This window comes from Ambystoma mexicanum, chromosome 1p (assembly GCF_040938575.1).
Source record: "Ambystoma mexicanum isolate Mex_15411 chromosome 1p, UKY_AmexF1_1, whole genome shotgun sequence".
Lineage (NCBI taxonomy): Eukaryota > Metazoa > Chordata > Amphibia > Caudata > Ambystomatidae > Ambystoma > Ambystoma mexicanum.
In genome coordinates this window covers 41,458,817-41,473,534 of record NC_090921.1, presented here as the reverse complement: position 1 = coordinate 41,473,534, position 14,718 = coordinate 41,458,817, and the positions used below count along the sequence as shown (strand labels likewise).

At 47.6% G+C, this 14,718-nt stretch overlaps 1 protein-coding gene across 1 annotated transcript in view; it reads left to right on the top strand.

Moving 5' to 3' along the window:
- The first annotated feature begins 8,382 nt into the window (after nucleotides 1–8,382).
- Nucleotides 8,383–14,718, top strand: part of LOC138565712 (uncharacterized) — an 88,160-nt gene continuing 81,824 nt past the window's right edge. The window contains exon 1 of the mRNA XM_069642999.1: nucleotides 8,383–8,556. The gene's annotated coding sequence lies outside the window, so the exon portion shown is untranslated. The remainder of the gene's footprint in view (nucleotides 8,557–14,718) is intronic.

Sequence of the window (14,718 nt, the reverse complement as noted above, 5' to 3'; positions counted from 1 at the left end):
GGTTGGTGTACTATGGAATCTCCAACAAGGGAGTGCCCTGAGGCAGGTCCTGGAGCATTAGCCAAAAGGTTGGTGAATCAGATCAGGAGACAGGAAAACAGGATAAGGCATCAAACACGAAGCAACCGTACCGTGAGTATACCTGACAGTTTAGGAACACAGTTCTGTGATCCCGGCATGAATAATTAGGGAACTTCCGGATGAGACGTGGAATGCACAGCATGCAACATTTCACGAGATTCACAGGGCGCCAGGGTTGATGGGAAATGTAGTCTGATGCGGTCTTGGGGCTGGTGTTGCATTAAGCGCCAGGGTAAGCATCACTGCCTAGCAGTCCGAGGAGGAGCAGAACCCGGAGGGAGGCGGGATGCAACACATGTCACCCTTCATCATGTGGGTTTGGTAATTCTCCTGATCTTTTGATAACATTTAGAAGTATTAATTGATCAAAAAAACCTGGTTCTTCTAAAAACGAGGCTGTGTGTGAGGTTTTCATTACTTTGCAAAATTAATTTCCAGTTATTCTAAATTTGTGAAATAACTTGGGGGCTTCTTTCTTTTTTGTGTTGAAGACGTAGAAGGTGACAGATGAGGCTCCTAAGTTCCTTTGCACCCAGCCCTGCCCAGACTCAGTGGAATCAAGACTGTACGGAAGAGATCAGCCAACCCTTCTTTGCCATGCATGGCACCCCCTGATAAGAAGGGTAAGCAGCTAGACGCCTTTGGCAAAAGGGTCATTTACACAGCAGATACAGCCGTCGAAGATGCCAACTCATTGACAATCCTCTCACAGTATGACTGTGAGTTGTGGTACAAGATGGGTCCTATCTTGGATTTTCTGCCGATTTTAAGAGAGATGAGGCTATAAAGCTATTGCGGGAAGGGGAGGCTGCTTCGGAGCATGCCATTACTATTGCACTAGACATCGTGGACACCGGCATTCGCCAAATGGGAAATAGAGCGTTGCTCAGACGCCAGGCATGATTCAAGGTGACCAACCTTCGTCCTAAGGTGCAAACCAAACTTGTGGATATGCCGTTTGATGGGTTGGACATGTTTGGGAAGAAGGTGGACAACATCCTACAGGCCATCAAGGCTGATAAGGATACTGCACAATCCCTAGGCACCCTGCAACAGCCGAGGCAGACAGGGCCTCCTACCATCAGCTGTCTCGCACCAGCTTGCAGGAGGCGTACAGGGGATGGTCGCAAGCGCACTGGGTACTCAGCGAAGGTATGCATCTTCCTCCAAACTACAAACCCCCAAGCAGGCCTGACTAGTGCCAGGACCCGTGCCCCCACTTCAGCACCACAGTGGGGGGCCAGTTGTCACAATTTGTCAAGCAGTGGGGAGACATCTCCACAGACAAATGGGTGCTCAACATCATTCGACAGGGTCACACCCTCGAATTTCAGGGAAAATGCACCTCCATCACTCCCATAAAGAAAAGAGAACTACATCTACCACTTCTCTTGCAAGGGGTAAAGTTCCTTCTAAAAAGGGGAACTATCTAAACCGTACAATAACACCACCGGGGCTCCGGAACGTACTCCAAAGCTTCCTGTTGAGAAAAAGTTCTGGTTGGTGGAGACCCATCCTAGACCTCAGGCAGCTCAACAGGTTCCTGAAATCACAAAGGTTCTGCATTGACACGCTTCAACATGTTCTCAACCAACTATACCAGGGAGACTTCCTTTCCTCTCTGGACTTGTAGGATGCTTATTTCCACATTTCCATGCATCGCAAGCACAGAGACTTCCTTCGATTCATAGTCGAAGGCAAGCATTATCAATTCAAGGCTCTGCCTTTGGGCCTCAAATAAGCTCCAAGAGTCTTCACGAAATGCCTAGCGCCGGTGGCTGCCCACCTTCCCCAAGCAGGCATTTACGTCTACTCATACCTAGACGATGGGCTAATACGTGCCCTCTCTCAGCTGCTAGACTTGCAACACACTGAGGAGAAAATTCTGTGCCTGACTTTTCTAGGGTTCTCCAACAACTTTCCAAAGTCATAAGTATCGCCATCTCAGAAGGCTCTGTTCTTGGGTTCACGGCTCAACACCCTAGAATGTCTTGCTACTCCCTCATGGAGAGGGTCACAGCCATACTCCACAAGATTTGACAACTGTCCACAATAAGGGTGACTGCAGTCTGCTCCATCAAGTCTCTGTTGGACATGACGTCCTCTTGCACCCAATTGGTTCCACATTACAGGCTTCAAGCCGGTATCAGGTTCTTGGAAGGGCAAAAATTGCCCTCATGCCATCCTTCTGCCGAGCTCTACAGTGCTGGGATCATCGCGAGCACCTCACACAAGGTGCTCCCTTTCGCCTCCCAGTTCATCAGGTCACAGTCACCACTGATGCTTCCCTGGAGGTGTAGGCAGGCCCCACGGGCCAACACCACACCAGAGAGCTATTGGTTCCCAAAGACAATACCCTATGCATAAATGTCTTGGAGCTAACAGTAGTGTTTTGGGCCTTAAATTCATTCCAACCACAACTCCAGAACAAGGTGATTCGCATTTTCACTGACAACACGACCACCATGTTTTCTATCGGGAAAAATGCAGCACTCGCTCACTGATACTGTCCAAGGAAGCTCAGGCGATCTGGTACTGGCCATCATCCCAAAACATGTATCTCCTTCCCTTTAACCTACCTGGAATCCACAACACCATTGTGGATTGCCTCTGCATGGGGCCACAAACCAGAGCTCCAACATAGCCAGGTTCATTACATCTTCTGCCCGTAGGGTTGCCCCCCGAAATAGACTTGTTTGCCATGGCACAGAACTCCACGTGCCCCAGTTTGCTAGCTGCTATCCTCAAGAAGGGAGTCTGGGGGATCCCTTCTCCATTCCATGAGAAGGTTGGTTCCTCTATGCGTTCCTGTGATGCTGGAAATGCATCAGAGGGACAGGGCCTGCGTATCCTTGTCCTTTACTGCTTTTTATCATGTGTTCTGTCGTGTTTTCCGTGCAGGAGTTCATGTGGGACTCCTGGCGGTGCTGCTCTCTCTTTTGGTTTGGTGTACAGACCCATGGGATACCCTTATGGCACCCGTGGGTGGGGGTATAACCCTGTGCCCCTAGTGTATGTTTTTGGGTACACAGAGCAGGGTATGGGCTGGTGTGGCCCACAGAGCAGGGTATGGGCTGGTGGCAGCTCCATGCTGAATTTGACAGGTGCTCTGAGTATCCTCCATTTTGGGATACCCAGGCCCTGCCATTGGAATCAGTTGATTCCTGATAGGAAACAAAATGGCCCCTGTGGCCTCTTTTTGATTGATTGATATTTTATTTCTATCACGCTCGTACACAATTGTTTTCAGAGCCTCTTGCTTTCTATTGCCTGTTACCTTGCTTTCCCAAAGTCCTGGGAAGCCCTGACTCTGTCCCTTCCCCCTGACCGGCTGTTGGGTGAAAGTTCCATATATGGTGTTGTTGTGAAGTCCAGTCCAGACTGGCTGGAGCCTTCCCAGTGACTGTATGTTGTGGGTACACCCTGTGGGTGGGACCTGGGTGAATGGAGTGTGTGACGAATACACATTCTGTGTTGTTGGTGTCTAGTATCTGGTGTTTGACACAATGACTGAGACAGCCCTGCCCGAAACTGGTATGAATGCAGTGTGGAGCGTTGAATGGCTGGGTACTTGTCCCAATACACATAACTTGTTGTCAGTGTCTGGAGAGAAGTGAATGGCCTGAATGCACTATGCACCTGATTGGATGCCTGCCTGCATGAATGCCCTTCTGACCGATTGGTTGCCTGAGTGTGACCCAGCAGAATGAATGGGAGATCGACTAGTATATCTGGGGGCCTCTCACTGCTAGAATTCGTGTTCAGAAGCTGAAGAGTAACTGGAGTGAAACTGAAGCTTAACCATGAAGCCCTGCTGGAAGAGAATAATTGCTGTTGCTCTCCTTCACAATCTGAAAGCTGCTGTGTCTCCAAGAACTGACCCAGAGAGGACCTGGTAAGGCGCCCTCTTCCCGAGCTACGAGGGACCATCGTGCACCAGCTGATCTTTGCCAAAGCTCCCTGGTAGACAGACCTATGACAGGCTGCCAACCGGAGACAGGGACTGCCGCGGAATCCCAAAGAGAAGCGCCCGGACTGTTGCTAGCCACTGTCGACGACCGCCATCGCCAACTGGAGCTACCGTGCTCCCATTTGCCTAAGAACTTAATTTGAGCCAAGGACGCTCTCGTCTGCATCGCCGCCCGCTTTATCCCGCTGGAGAAGGCCCGACCGCCGACGCGCCGAGGAGCATCCACCGGTGGGTTTCCTGCCACCTAAAGACCACAGAAACGCCGATGACTCGACGCCCCTGCTGGGCCACAGTTCTTCAACATCTCTTTGCGGTCCAGAACTACCGTCACCGAGGTGCCCCGCACGCCTCTTCCTTGCAGGACGCCAACGCTCCGATGTCGACGACCACGCTAGGAATGAAGCTGCCACTTCACCACCATAGTTCACCCTGTTCTCCGCCGGACGTTCGACGACCCGTGACTCCTGCCTTAAAGGGAGGGCACTCAAGAAGGGCCGTCGATTCCCCGACGACGAACGCTACAATTCCAGGTACATTGGGGCTGTAGAACTATTGTAGAGGGAAATAAGACTCGTAGAACAATATATGGACTGGGCTTGTGATACATCTTTGCTTTACAGGTTGCCCAGTTGGGGGGATCTCCACACAGAACTGGGTCTAGTGGAACGGGGCCAGCCTTCTGCCAATTGTTCAACCATCTTGCTTTCCTTCCTCTCTCTACTGCTGGTTTTCTCTTTATTGATCTGTGTGACATTTTGACAGTATAGTTGATGCACTTTAATGAGATCTGATAATATTTGTGGTACCACTGTAGAACTGTATATATTTACCATTGTTGATTTTCTGAGCACAAAGTGAGTTATTGTGATAGTGTACATAACCTTGAATATTAATTATATAAAGACTGTGTTTTAACCGATACAGTGTGCGGACATTCCTTTGTGGGTGCTTGGGGACTACACTGTACTTAAGAACCAGCCGGCATCACCTCCTGAGAAGCTAGGCCTTGATTGCTCGACCATAGCTACAGAATAGAGAATCTTGGCTGGGGCCTCTCCTCTACCATATAGAGAGCAGAAGTACAGACACCCCCTCCAGTCTTTACAGTTCCCTCCACTTCCACTTTGAGTGCTAATCACACTCCAACGGAGCAGCTGCAAGATGATCTTAACCACCCTGGCATGGCCATCGCAAATTTGGTACTCTGACCTACTTCATCTATCGGTAGTTCCTTGCATCAGGCTCTGTTCTCTGTTGGACCTCCTCTCCAGAGACAGAGGATCAGTACTGCATCATGATCCAGCATCCCTAAATTTGACGGCCTAGCTCCTGCTGCCCAAACATTTGGACGCTTCGCTTTACCTCTAGAATGCAGAAATATTCTTGCAAAAGCTTGGTCGCCCTCTACATCATTGTGCTACAAGCACGACTGGAAACGTTTTACCATATTTATTTGTTTTATTTTTTGGATTTATAGAGCGCACTACAGCCCAAAGGCATCAAGGCGCTATGAAGGGTTAAAGGAATGTGGCCCAGCAGAAGTTACTTAGTACAGTATGCTTACTTACATTAACATGGAAACAATCAGGGTTTGACGAAAAATGCCACCCAACAGGGAAAAATTAGGTACATTGTAGTAAGTAGCAGAATCATGCAGAACATGGATAGTACATGTGGACTGTCAAAAAAAAAGCCTGGTTTTGATAGCTTTTCTAAAGGCTGCATGAGAGTCAATTAACCGTAAATGAGGCGGAAGGGCGTTCCAGATTGGTGTCAATCACAACAGCTCAACCCTTTTTTGGATTAAGGATGCGCAAGTGTTACTATAGCTCCTGTTCCTGGCAAAAGCGGGACTCGCACACGCATCCATTAAGATACATTTAATGGCCATTTTTCGCTTCACTCACACTACTGGTCGGCTTTCTTTATGGTCCCACAGGGTAGTTAAGGAATTCCTTATGGGACTCTTCCATGCTTATCCTCCTGTTCAAGCTCCTGCGCAAGCGTGGGTACTCAGTGTTGTTCTTTCCATGTTAATGGGCCCTCTGTTTGAACCTCTTCACTGGGCTCCGTTAAAGTTTATTTCATGAAACAGTGCCTTCTTGGTGGCCATTACATCTGCCAGGCGTGTAGGAGAAGTGCAAGCCCTCTCCTGTAAAGTGCCATAGCTGGATTCAATAATCCAAAGTAGTGCTGCGCACTAATCCGTTCTTCATGCCAAAAGTTCATTTGGTGTACCACACGAACAGAGCTTTGCTTCTGCCAGTTTTCTTTGTTGCTGCCACTTTTGCCAATAGAGAGGGCCTTACACTTGCTGGATGTCAAACATTGTTTAAAGTTTTATATCGCACGCACAAAGAAGTACCGAAAAACATCTGAACTCTTTGTTACATTCAGTCCCGTGAGAAAAGAAAGGCAACGCCCTGGCTAAGTCATTCCTTTCCAGGTGGTTCTCTGGGTGTATCTTGCATTGCCACTAACTTGCCATTTCACCAAATTCATAACTTCTAACACAGTATCCTGTCTGGCATTCCCATGCTCGTCACGAGATTCTACTGCATTGACAGGTATTCCAGGGAGGAGTCCTGTGTCCGCCAAGCAGTGATGCATAATCTATTTGCATAAGGTGAGTGTTCCAGAGATGAGTTCAATTGCTTCTGTACAGCTATATCGCCTCCTATTAGTTGTGTGTACATACTGCTGTATAATCGTATTCATGAGCATGTGAATCCCTGAAATATACCAATGCTGGAGAACAGGAGTTACAGATAAGCAACTGTTTCTTACTAACCAATACTACCATATTCGGAAACCAGAAGTCGTTAGTAGCCCTTTACCATTCCAAAATGAATAGACATCTCATCTGTCCTTTGCAAACTACACTGGTTGCCTGTTTCAGCAGGAATATGGTTAAAATCACTCATTATTGTATTTGAAACTCTTAGTGGAACAGGCCCAAAATATTTGCAAAACAAATTCCAGTCTAACTCCGCTCTGACATACTCTTAGATCCATCTATACATCACCTGCAGATATCGTTAGATCTGAGCATTCTAGAGCAATGGGACACTCTGTTCAAGTTCAAGCAACCAAGCTCTGGAACATCCTCCTGAAAGACCTATGCTCCCACAGAACAGCTTCTTTGCTTTAGACACACACGTAAAACGTACCTGTTTCAATACAATTTCTCATCATCCTCTTTTCACCATCCTGGATAAGCGCGGCTTTGAGGCATCAGCCAAGGAGAGAAAGGGAAACCTGGTAAAAGTCAGCTGAGGAAAATGAACTTGGTGTGGTGTGTCATCCCTCCTGGGAGCATGGTATCTCCCAGGGCTCGTACGGAGGTCACATGTCAGTGACCATGTGAGCTACACAATAAAAGGGACTAGCCAGTTCCGGCTAGTCAGTTGAGACTATGGTGCCCTGCTTGCTGGGTGAGTCATTGATGCAGCGTGATGCTGGCGCTGCGTAGCAGGTGGAGGGCCTGCTGCTGCAGGACCCTCACATGGACTGTGCCCCTGCTGGACAACACTGCCCCGATGAACCCCTACCCCCCGTCTGCAGAGCCCCTGCTGGGCAACCCTGCATGCAGGCGCTGGTGCCCCTGCTGGGCAACGCCAGCACCGGATTTGGTGTTGGCCTAGGTGCCCCCAGGTCAAGGAGGAGCCTGTGTGCTCACGGGCTGACCTTGGTCCCCGACATGGCCGCTGGGTGCCCCCAGCATTGGTCTGCCTGGGCTGCGTGACCGCCGGCCAGGACATAACACTTGGGGCACGAGGGACATGACATCCCAGGGCTGCCGGGGCATGGAGGACATGACATCCCAGGGCCGCCGGGGCATGGAGGACATGACATCCCAGGGCCGCCGGGGCATGGAGGACATGACATCCCAGGGCTGCCGGGGCATATTCATTTCTGAAGTTCATATGGGACAGTCACAATCTCTCCTACAGCAGAAATCCCCCCATCTTCATAATTTCCCCTATATGCTCCTTGGTATATTTATTCATGTATTTTATTCAAAGTTGTAACTGCATAACAGGAATGATTTCTGTTTGCTCTCTTCACTCATTGCTCTAGGGGAAATGAATGAGGCTGTGTTTGCTAAGTGAAGGTGTATGGCAGAAATATATCAACTCCTCCCTCTCTCCAGTGACACTGCAATGAAGGGGCAGGTGTCTGGTGGGGGAGGGGGGAGCTCCTCCTGAGCTCTGATCGGCGCTCTGCTGCTTCTGCCTGAGACACTGATCTCCAGGAGGCAGAGAGGCCGAGGGCCTCCCTGTGGTTTTCGATCATTCGCAAATTTAAAGGGTTTCGTTTCGGTTTTAGAAGCGGTTCTTCGCTTCCGGGTGAAAGGGTCTCATTCACTTCCGGTGTCAATGAGGCTTTGCCCGGAAGTCCAGCCAGAGGCTCGCGTGCCGCAGCCGGCGGAGGAACTGTCCAATCGGAGGGTTCTTGCATCCAGTGCCCGGCTGCATCTCCTTCCAGGGAAGACACGCAAACAGGTGCGAGCGTTTCTATTGTCTTCGATGGCGGAGACAGGACCGGCATCAGGGCCTTTCAACCTTTTCAGCTGAAAGGGGCCCCCAGCCTCAGGTGGGGCCCCCAGCAAATACCCCCAGGTTGCCAGTCAGCCGTCTTATAAACACGGCAATAGATTCCGTTCTGTATTATTTTCGTTTTGTGGCTTTATATGTGCGTTCTGCAGCACTCGCTTTACAGGCATACCTGTCTAGATTTAAAAAATGAAAATCCCAGAGGTCTATGTCGCCGTAATGCCTCCCCACACATTCACAAGGCAATGCCAACATATCCCACACAAAATGCCCCATCACGAGTTTGGCGGTAACCCAAAATGTGGAGGTAACGCTATTACCGCCACATTTAAGGGTCTGCCAAATCACGGGTTTAGCAGGATTTACTTTGAGCTGGGGGTAAATCTGCAGCGAATTTGATGATTTTTGGTGCTTTTACCGCACACTAATACCGCTGAAAACTCCCCATTGAGCCCAATGGGCAATGGGGAATTCCCGAATGGGCCCAATGGGGAATTACCGCTCCACCAAACCCGTGATCCGGTGCTTATAGCGCCAGGGGGTTTGGAGGTAATGCTGATAGCTCCAGTGGTATCCCGGACGTAGGATACCACCCAACTCGTGATGAGACCCACATTGTTATTTTGTAAAATGAAATGGGTAATCCTACAAAAAAATACATAAACTATTGCATTTGATAAGGCTTGCAGTTTTTACATAGACAATCAAGCATTTTATGTAGTCATTATTTCTTCTTTTTAATCGAACATCACATTGCAATGTTAAAATCCCATGATGTTTGTTCTGAAAGTTCAGTAGTTCGTAACTTGTGCCATCAGTTACTTAGCATGTTTTTCAAAATAGCCTGGTCGCTAACAATCCGACCCACACCTTCTTTCTGGAAGGAAATGCTGTTTAGCTGCCCGCATGAATTTTTAAAAATAACTCCTCGTGTGGACAGCCGGAAAACCCAGAGACTACACACTCTTTCCCCCCTGAGAAGAGTGTACAAACCCCGAGTTTCTGGGCTAAACCCAGAGGTTAGGCAGGTATGGTTACAAGCTACATTTGCTGAAGCCCTTCAGGCCATCACTTCCCTGATGGCCTGCCAGCAAATGAAGCTTATATCGCAAGTCCAACAAAGCAAAAAAATACACTCGGGAACTAAAACGCTAAATTCCCACTGAAAATCTATGAATCCTATTTCAGCAAGGGGCTGATGGAGGAACCAGTGTTAAATGACAATGGGGTGAAAGCTAGTCCAGAAGTGCTATTATCACCTTGTCTTTTAACACCGGGTCCTCCACATCAGCCCCTTGCTGAAAAAGAAGACTTTATAGCATTTCAGTGCGCATGAAGGGGCTGGTTCATGGAATTTGTGCGCCGAAAAACTGGGATTTGTGTGCCATTCTGCCCGCAAATTCCCATTTGTTAAATGGGGATTTGTGGGCAGAATGGCGGGATTTGCAGGCAGAATGGTGCACAAATCCCAGTTTTTCGGCGCTCAATTTCCATGAATTAGCCCGTTAATGTTTTTGCTCCATCCTGAATGGCCATGTCGTGATCATCATTGGCTATTAACCCCTGAGTATATATTTTTTTTAGAACTGATAATATATGCAACCCACAGGTACTAGAACTATTTTCCGCTTTAAGCGAGGGGCCCCTCAACCATCATGCGGAAATGCCGGGCCTGAGTGGAAGCCAAGTTGCAGGCAGTGCCTGGTAGCTAATGGGGCCATGGTGGTAGTGATTGTGTGCTTCTAGGATTGTGTTTGTTCTCCTATTTTTAAAACTGTTAATTTTGGTGAATGCTTTCAGGCTGTGCTTATGCACATAGCTTGTTGTGATGGGTCAGAAATGTGGGTTGGACAACAAATCTTTGTGAAGATTTTTCAAAAAGATGCCATTTTATTAACTCAAAAGTTGGGATAAAGACCTCACTATCCCTGCCCTGACGAGGATTTCCCTGCCTATCAAAATAAACTAAAGGAAACACTGTAACAAAAGGCTTCTGTCCCTCACACTTGTACATACAACAACTCGACAAGGTAACATATGGCAGTTCAAGTATAACAGAATTGACAGTAATGTGCACTACATGATAATTGTCTCTCCGTATAATCTGGGTCAATTCCCATGTCCCAGTTCAAGCAGGATTCTGTTTACAGTTTCAAAAGGTTAAGGAAATCCTGTTTTACACCGAAGTTCCAATGCAGTACTTTTTGTTCCAACTTTAATTCAATAACAGTTCACAAATGTTCAACAAGTTGTTCCTCTTTCCTCTTGTGACAAAGAGTTCACAGCAACTTCTTCTCATAAACCAAAGAATATTTCCATAATTCATTAGGATCAACAAAAAGTTATTTTTAGGATAATCCTGCAACAATTCACTAAACACTTATTTCAGCAATAATAATTTGTCAGGATGATTCTGCAACGGGTCACAAAAGAATACCTTAGTGGTCCGGCCACTTCTTCTTCGAGACTTTTATCCACACCACAGTGCTTCAATGCTTTCCACATGGTCCACTCACCTGCAGGTCTATGACTACAAGATCCTCTGCCCTGGTGTACTCTCCTGCCAGGACAAGATGAAACCACTAACTACTACAAGTACTTCTGTGGTAAAGGTTTGCTTCTCGCAAGTTAGCAATGCATTTTGCGTCACAAAATCAGTTTCAGTGTTTCTTCTGGGAAGTCAAGAAACACATTGAAGCTGTTTGGTACGCACTTGTGATTGCCACACACAATCCAATCCAGGTTATGTTCCACTCCTCCTGAATACCTTATATCAGAAGGACCCTCTCCTGCGACTTGTTTCCCCGCTACTGCATTAAGCAAATGCTGTCAATAGTTTTCTCTTACACTTTGGCTTTGACAATGTGGGTTTAAGCAGTTTCTCTTATAGCCTTGTTTACACATGGGCAATATGATTTACAAACACTTGGATTCTTAATTGCCCTCTCTTGGCTTTGCAAATGTTGGTTCCTTTTAACTTGCCTTTGTGTTGTTATTCTCTCTTGGCTTTGGCAGGCCTCAGTACATCTTTAAAAACCTGCTAGACCTGCAAGTCGAGTCACTTAGTTTATCTACTCGACCTTAAAGGAATACACTTCAGGCACAAACTGAATGGCACTTTTCTTTTTACTGAAATAACATGGAGGCCACCTGAAGAAACATTACTAGTGCCGTCTACTTGCATTTTCATAGCCGTGATGACTAATGTTACTTAGATTTTTTAATATCAAAACTAATCGCCACATTTTATTTTTTACTGGAAAAGCATGGCGACTCATGAAACATGTTACAGACAAAACTCCACAGATATTGATCACAGGCAAATACTGCCACCATGTTAAGTGCTGCTGGTGCTGGCAGCCGAACGCACATTGCATAGTTGTTAGACCTGTCATTTACCCTTCATAACAATGCAAGTGGCAACACAGCACTTGGGATGTACTGACGGGTTATTATTGCCCCACTTAATAGTGCTCAATTTATCAACCTCAGAAGAATGAAACCCTGAATTGGCCCAGCTGAGGACTCGAACATGAAGTGTGTGCTGGCCTCATGTGAGAGGTGTATAGTACCTCTCGACAACCAGACCAAGAAACAGCAACCCTCTAGGGGAAAAGGGCTCGGTGCACCCTTTTGTGAGATGAATAAGAGCTTTATTTGTGTACCAAAAAGAAACAGCAACATAGTATTATAAGTCCACTGCTGCAGATCGCTCTCTTCTTCCTCAAAGCAGACAGCATGTTAGAACTGCAAAAATCATCATTTGTGACCTTTACAATATAGTGTTCATCCCCCACCCTCATTGGCTGCCGCCTATTTACATACTACTAATCACATATAGACCCCTACTTCGTTGGTCACGTCTTCTCTGACTCCAACATCTTCACACGTGGGCGACAAACACTTGGGATTACTGTAAAATGATTGGTTAGGTTTCCGAAAACACAGCCCTAAGACCTAATCACGTGATGTGCACCTGGCCGTCAAGATGAGCTCAGTGGATAACTTTGACGTCAGACTGGTCTTTGCGAATAAAGCCTCCTTTTTCTCCTCCCAGACACACAGGTGCCCCCATCATGCTTCCCGTCATAATCATCCTTTGCTCTCCCGGCACAAATCACAGGCTTTATTGTCCTCTGCTCCCCCTATCAGCTACCCCTTCCAGGGGGGCAGGCCGGGGTTTGCTGCGGGTCCCACTAATCAGTCTAAATAGTGAAGGATTTAAGGGTTTTGCTCATGGGCATCTTGTAGTTCAAATGGGACGGCCATCATCCTGGTGGGCCCTTGTGTCCTACATCTTGGGTTGCATTTTGGCAGCTCAAAGACCTCTGCCCTAGCTCCCATGGGGGAGGATTATTCAACAACGAGGCTTTGTTTCGTGATTCCGACACAGCCTGCGAGGATTCAGGCTCACCTTTGAACATGGTGCCAAAGATCCATTCTGTGTGTACATCGTGCGCATGCAATGTGCTCGCCTAACATTCTATGAAGCTTGCTGATTGTTTGCCTCATAAAATCCTACAATAAGCATGCCTGGCACCATTCACCTATACCCACAAGACCCTCCCCCCGCCCGCTGTACCCACTCATACGCATTTCCCATGCATTAGTATGGGATCTTCTGTTCCCTGCAGAACCCAGATGCATGTACCACAAAGACACGGTGCATCCTGTCACGTGGCCGCACACTTGGAATGGCTGGGATTTTACATAGCAGCTTGCATTGCAAGTAATTTCCACAGATTAGGGATTTGTATATGTTCAGAGCTAATCGTTGGGGTGGTGGCGGCCCACATACCATGCTTTGTGGGCTTCTACCTCCCCCCGCCCCCACTCTGGGTACCACTGCCATGGTCAGGGTATTTAAAGAGTTTCTTGAGGACTGTCCTTTTGAGAGGGAGTTGGTTGATGGTGACTGACCCACTGAGTGTAGTTGTCTCCAACGCTGGCTGACAGAATGTTTGAGAGATGGTACCTGTTCTTCTCAAAGATCTGTGATCACATCTTAAGTGCTTGTTATAATGACAAATAAAAGCTCTGATGTGACATATTTTCTCACATTGATTCTTTGCCTGGCGCTTCTGGTTTGTTTGCTCATCTGTGCTCTGGGTAAGATTTTTGACCCTTCTCACTTTGAATCTGCTTTAATGTATCTGCCTGCCAACCATCCACCCTCTTGCCTGCCATTCAGTGAACATCTTGCCTGCCAATCATCCACCCTCTTGTCTGGCAACCATCCACCCTCTTGTTTGCCTGGCAACCATCCACCCTCTTGTTTGCCTGCCAACCACCCACCCTCTTGTTTGCCTGCCAACCACCCACCCTCTTGTCTGCCTGCCAACCACCCACCCACTTGTCTGCCTGCCTGCCAATCATCCACCCTCTTGCCTGTCTGCCAATCATCCACCCTCTTGCCTGCCTGCCAATCATCCACCCTCTTGTCCTGCTAGAGCTGCATGTTCCTCGCTGTGTTTCCAGCTCCCACGGGCCATGCATCTCCAGTGCTTCCTTACTTTTGTTCTTGTTGCTCGCCCTCGAACCCCATTCACACCCACACAGTCATGTCCCTATTGTCTGGCTTCCGTGATTGCTGTGTCTGTTACCCTGACTGTCTGGTAAATATTTATGTATGTGTTGCTTTTTCGAAGCATTTGAATCACAGTTCCTCGGTAGACCAAGGCAAAGGGCAGTAGGGATTAAGAAAATGACAGTGTTGCTTTGAAAACAGATGTGAGAAATCACCCAACAGCAGTGGGTAGGTGGAGTTATGTACCTGTTTACCAAGGATGACTGATCTCAGGTTTGCGTTTCTGGGCCTAGCAATGCAACGGGCCAGCCAAGATCAGCTTTCCTTCTGGTAATCTCTAGATGTGGATCGTTATGGTAGGGTGCAATGAAAAGGATACAAGCAAAGGAGTCCAGCCTGAGGGGGGACTGCAATACCTGAGTCTCTTAAGAAAAGTGTGTTGTGTTCAGCTCTAACGATGCAATGGGTGCACATGGGTTGCGTCTTAGCACTATGCACTATTAGCAACATGACGCAATTTTGGTAGCATGCAAAATATAGATCTAAATGAAAAAACAAGATGTCAATGTTGACTGCAACAAGTT